The sequence below is a fragment of the Pseudomyrmex gracilis genome, unplaced genomic scaffold, assembly GCF_002006095.1.
Source record: "Pseudomyrmex gracilis isolate BER0280 unplaced genomic scaffold, ASM200609v1 scaffold_6, whole genome shotgun sequence".
Classification (NCBI taxonomy): Eukaryota; Metazoa; Arthropoda; class Insecta; order Hymenoptera; family Formicidae; genus Pseudomyrmex; species Pseudomyrmex gracilis.
This window is the reverse complement of record NW_018020590.1, coordinates 1,485,601-1,491,600: the sequence shown is the minus strand read 5'-3', so window position 1 is coordinate 1,491,600 and position 6,000 is coordinate 1,485,601. Positions and strand designations below refer to the sequence as shown.

At 38.6% G+C, this 6,000-nt stretch overlaps 1 protein-coding gene across 5 annotated transcripts in view; it reads left to right on the top strand.

Annotated features, from left to right (window-relative positions):
• The first annotated feature begins 1,186 nt into the window (after positions 1-1,186).
• LOC109858466 (nephrin-like) overlaps positions 1,187-6,000 on the top strand; it is a 174,383-nt gene continuing 169,569 nt past the window's right edge. Inside the window, exons 1-3 of one of the 5 annotated variants that reach the window (XM_020435751.1) lie at positions 2,856-3,194; positions 3,290-3,512; positions 5,462-5,843. The gene's annotated coding sequence lies outside the window, so the exon portion shown is untranslated. Of the gene's footprint in view, positions 1,256-2,855; positions 3,230-3,289; positions 3,513-5,177; positions 5,844-6,000 lie in introns of those variants that run through there. The other 4 variants (XM_020435761.1, XM_020435771.1, XM_020435742.1 and 1 more) reach the window with 4 other exon arrangements.

Below are 6,000 nucleotides of genomic sequence, written 5' to 3'. Positions count from 1 at the left end.
AAAATTCACTTTTATTAAAAATATTCTTCGAATGTGTGTAATCGTGTCGATTATGTAGTATTTATTGCGGTTAAAAATCATACTAAATATACACAATATATATCAACTATAGAAATAACAAATAGTCTTTTATATCGTTTTGTGCCAAATCATTATTGTCGTCGCCTTATAACTTCAATAGGAAGCGCAGCTTTGGTCGAAAAACTCGGTCCATGGTTTATTCTTAGATTCCGAGATCACGTAGGTCCGGCAATAAAACTCGCGTGACGGGAGTAAAGTTCGTTTTATTCTGCTTTCGCCAAGAACAGTTCCTTCAACAGTTAACGAAACTTTGTGAGATTTCGACGGGCGCAACACAGAAGTGTCGAGCGCTCGTTGTCGTTGTCACAGCGAACTTCTATTTTTCTTTCAAAACAAGCAGTTTATTCGTGTATGTTACGGAGACAATTTTGACGTATGCGAATATAGCATGTACCTTTTAGCGTGTGTGTGATCGTGAATCTCTCGGCAAGTTTTCTGCGTAGCGCGAGTGATAAGTTAAGAAACGCTTCCTAACTAAAAAGTGCTAATGAGAACGTTTGCAGGATGATACAACTTTTTGTGCCACGTGAAATCGAGGTCTCTCTCTCTCTCCGCGCTTTGAAAAGTCACGAAAGTTTCTATTCGAATTGTCGTCGCTTTTGAAGTGGAATTAACGTTGTAGATTTCGATATCGAAAACTCGAATAATTATGTCTCAAGTTCTCTCGCTTTCGTTTATTAACCAACGCGCGCGCAAAAGAAGTGTGTATAATTTTCGCTGAGAAAATTCGCGTGACAAAACTGTAACAATAACTTGTGCAACAATATTCGCGGTTATTGAGGAATCCGAACGAAAAATCGGAAATAATTTTTCGTTTTAACGGCCGAATAATTCTGATTCGCGCACAAAAGCAATCGGAAAAGAGTGCTGAACGAGACGAGACAAAGCTGTTGTACATGCGTATGTAGTTTCTTTCTCTCTCTCTTGGAACTACGTAGTATTCAAACAATAAACCGAATAATTGCATCCTACATTGAAGCAAAATGTTGTCCGCAAAACAGTTTCATCTCGATTTACATGTTCTCGCAGAGGATTGACAATAAAAAGTAATGATCATCAAGGAACTACTAAAGAGAGAGAAAGAGAGAGAGAGAGAGAAAAAAAAGGAGAGGGTAAGAAAGTAGCGTCAGAAACGCAGAAACAACATCGAACGAGGAGTAACATACGACTAACGGTGCGTTTATGTTAGATCCATCTTTCTTCTCGTTATTTCGTCTCGCGTGCAAACGTCCACTATTTTTCCTTTGCGGTTAACTGGCTTCACTTCCTCTTGCGCTTCTTCGTGAATTAGAAGTTACAGTATCGAGCGTTTTCACCTCGCTGATTTTTTTTACCGGAATTGAAGATTCCAATCAACCTTATCTACTATAATACCACGCGTGAGATCTTCGGAAACACCCATGAAATCGAAGTAAGACCTTCGATATAAGATCGACTTCTTTCCGGGATCTCTCTTAGGTGCGCGAATCATTTTGTATACGATCGCACGCGGAAATTTGACGATGCGGGGTCGAATTATCCGAATATATAATTTAGCCGTTCGAGAGTCGGTTTGGAGAGGATCACGAAGGACGACGACGTTCCAGCAAAGTTCTTTTAGTCGCTTCCAAGATTTCAATCAGAAAATCCGAAATGCAGTGAGAGGGAGAGAGAGACCCCGGTTTCGAGATACGATCTTCTTACGCGCGATGACGTCGCAATCGAACCGTCTATCAGCTGCTGCGAATGAAAAATGCTTGCATCAATAAGAGAATTATTGATTTTCTATCAAAGTTATCCGTTCAAAAATTTTCGGAACTTTTTAAACCAATTCAAGAAGAATGTTCTCTTCTTTTTTTGAGAGAAAACAGAAATGATAAAAATTTCCTAGTTTATTCTGTTTAATTATTTTTTTTTTTTAATTTTCGCAAACGTAATAATTTTTAAATATCTTAGAGCACACGCGAAAAAAGTGATCGCGCAAACACGTAATATATATTTGCATCTATCGAATATCCAGCGCGATAATCGTGTTCATTTACTCTGGTTTCGCTAGAAATTCCGAAACGTGTGGATTCTTTGAATTTCGGGGAATATCGCGTGAGGCGGTGATTCGAAGCTTGTGTGTGTTTTGCTTAAGCTCGTAAAAGGAGGGATTTAATAATGCAGCAAACTTCTCGCACGCGTGAATTAAGACACGTATCTTTCGCACGCGCGTCTTGATGATATCCCACGCTAAAACGCAAATTCATCTTGCTTGTCATACATATGTATGTACGCAAGTACATACAAGCTGCCTAGAATAGAATTGATAACGCTTGTTTACTCAATCGGAGAGCTATCATGTAAAATTGCAGCAACGTCAAAGTGAACAACATCGGGAAGATTCTCTGTTCCCAACTACATAAAAGCAGGATCTATAAAACAATTGAGGTTATCAATAAGTGAGAACGGAAATAATATTAACGACGTAATTTTCTAGCAAAGATTAAAGTATATTCAAACTAGTAAAATATTTAAAATATTGTAAAAATTAGTTGCTTTATATATGTATAATTTGTTACAGTCTTGATTGGAGATTGTTATTAAACGCAGATTGGATTATTTTCAATGAACAAATTAGTCGCATTATAAAATACTTTGTGTCAAATCAAAAGATAATATTTATAAAATAATTTCAAACTCTCGGTGTGCGATACTAATAGATATAACTGATAGTTATACTAACTTCACTTTGCTAGTCTCACGATTGCAATGTTATCGCGATGTATTCCATGTTGCAATACGCGTCAGTTTTATTCGCGTCTCACGGAGAGACGAAGCTATCTCCATATTCTCCGGTGACGTTTCACGCAACCAATCACAAAGCTATATAACCACAAACGAGCCGTCGGAACGAAGTTACCCGCGCGAGAAGTCTGTGTCGCAATATACCGCGCGGCGGCGGTAGGTTTCCGAGCGAGGTATCGCGACTTGACAGCAAATAACGGAGAACATCGGCGGTCGTGCATCCCGATGCGACGAGAATTCGATTCGCGCATACAAAGATGTCTTTCGTCTTCACTGTCACGTTTGTGCGATTGCGACCGCAGAGCTATACGCAAACCGCAGCTCGAGATAACTGCGACTCTCATGTAACGAGCTGCTGCTAACAGTCGTCAATTGATACGTAATTAACTTTCTATGCTAGCGGCGCTTCTAACGAGTTACTTTCTATGTGGTCACGTAGATACCCCGACTGACGATTCTCTCTCGCTCGTGTTTCGACGCGCCTATATCCACACCTCGCAATTGCCCCCCAATATAGTTGGCCCGTTGACGTTTCCAAAGTTTTAGAAAGCGTTAATTACGAACGACGGACTTGCTCGTTAACGTCCGCTCCAAGTTTGCTGCCGCCGAAGGATTCGAAAACCAGAGTGATTATAACACAAATTGGCTCGTCAGAGTCTCAAGTAAGAAAAGTTGGTCGTCGCGCATACGACGATGCACTGTGGTCTATATATGGTCTATATATAGCCCATATATATATGGGAAAGAAGTGGAAGATGAGAGAAAATATTCGATGTTTGGCTTGTTCACAGCTTTTCGAATGTTTAACAAGAGGAGGCAATTTAAATTTTATGAAATCATTTTTATTTTTTTACATAGTTTGCTTTTGACAATGTAACACTGAGCGAGCATTGGCGAATGATTATCTCAAAATATTCATTCAGGCTGTCTAATGTCTAGAAAGTTTGCTTATTAATCTTTGACGAGTGAATTAAAATAATGAAAGAGAAAGAGAAAGAGAGAAGAATATTGATTGAATGACGGGGGCAGTTTTGACTGTCACCATTGTTTATCTTTACTTGTTCCAACATTATAAAGATAAAATTATTTAGGAAGCTTTTTATGTTCATTTTCTGCGTTTATAATATGCTGTTTATAATAATTCTTTGGTGATTTACGATGGACGGCGCTGAAAAGTACATACGTGATTTTGGAATGACGGTGAATTTGTACATGTATATACGCCTATTGAAACGCACTGGCCGTTTTCGCGCATTGAATCCGCTTATGTTTTTCCGACGTTTTCATTGAAATCCGTATTATTTTTAAACCTCATTAATACGAATCGGTGCCGTCGAATCGGCTCTCCGTGCACTTCGCGAGCACTGATAAAATATTGGCACTCGTCGATCAATTTATTAATTGTCGAAAATATACTCAGAATTGTTGCGTGTGCAAATTAATTTGTATTATCGATTAAGTTCAGAACAAAGCAGTACTTATAATAAAGCAAACGTTATTTTCAACAATAAAACGGAATTTTATAAAACTGCTTTTATTATCAAACATAATGATTAATGTCAAAATATTGCTAAATTATAAAATTACATGCATGCAATCTAAAACGTGTATTTATCGTAAACATACGCAATTTATAATTTGTCTAAATGTATAAATTTTTAATCAGAAGAAAGATTTTGATTACTGTCAAGTAAGCTGACACAAACAAAAAAGTGATTTCGCATATCGTGTTTCTTATGTCTCTCACTCGTCATTTTAATAAATCTTGTTTCGATTCTGAACCTAATGTGAACTCAATTACTTATACTTTTAATGGCAAATCAAAAATAAGAGATAATGTTAACTTTTGACATCGCTCATTATCTTCTTTTGTAAACATAAACAATCTAACAGCTAGAGATATTAGATAAAAGCATTAAACATTTTTTTTAAAGAAATCGCATTTCTTTTTTTGTCGAATCCTTATATATATTTAACATACATTAAACAAGTGAATTAGTTTTTTTGTCACGCGTAAATACAGAGACATCAACAATTCATTGGAAGTTATTTATGATCCCCTATCGTGCGTCGTTTAGTTTCTTTGTAACACCCATGTTAGGAGGAAAACGCATTTCCTTCTTTTTCAAACTGCCTCCTGGTCATCCTGCTACCCCCATACAGCATTCACCCCCGTCTCCCAATTGAAATTCTCGAGCTTTCACGAAGATTATCGAGCTTGCACGAAGCACGGGAGTCGGTACACGGGGTAGAGGGCGAGTCCGAACGTGTATGCGCCGCGGGCAGGGGTGAAGTACAGGTGGGGGTTGGTTAGAGAACGGCTTTTCCGTGCGCAAAAGTTCGCCGGCAGCATCCAGTGACATCGCAGAGCTCGACGCGCGCGTTTGTCGATCGAGAAGAATCGAAGCCGTGTGATTTTTGGGATCTACCGGGAAATTCTGTAAAAAATATATAGATTATCGATCAAAGTTGCAGCACGTAAATGGTCCGATTCAAGTGTAGAACGATCGCGTCAATTTTCATTGTATCGTGATTATGTTGAATAATAGAAGTGATCGTTTATCTTGACTCTTCTCGAAATCGTCAAATTATATAGTGTTAATTCACGCAGTGATTAAACACGGTGTCTCAATTAACAACATATAACTCGACGACTGGACAAAAAGAAATATAATCGTGCAATCTTATCGACGATACTCGAATTGACGAGGATATAGTGCGTGATAATGCAATACGCGCTCGAGAACGATGCAACGAGAAGATGGTTTCCGGAATTGAGTGAATAGTGAGGTGAGGGGATTTCAAAGATCACGACGCACGTTCTCCGATGACAGCTTGTGACACCACGTGTTCGCAACGTCATTTGAAGACGAAGACGTCGACAGGGGTGGTAACGCTGGCGCTACAAGACGATCCATAATGCGTGTAACGCGTGTGCAAGCTGTGTCTGGCAGTGCATCTCCAATCAAGTGTTAAAGGATTGACGGATTCAGGTAACGGTTCTAGTTCCATTTATCTCTTCTGTGACACAAATTATAAAGATACACTTGTAATGTCAAGTGCGCGGGACATTGAGACAAAAAGTCGAAGATTTTGAGATGTGCTTGAGTTTCATTGTGCTTCCCTGTCAGTTTTAATTTTGCTTTTATA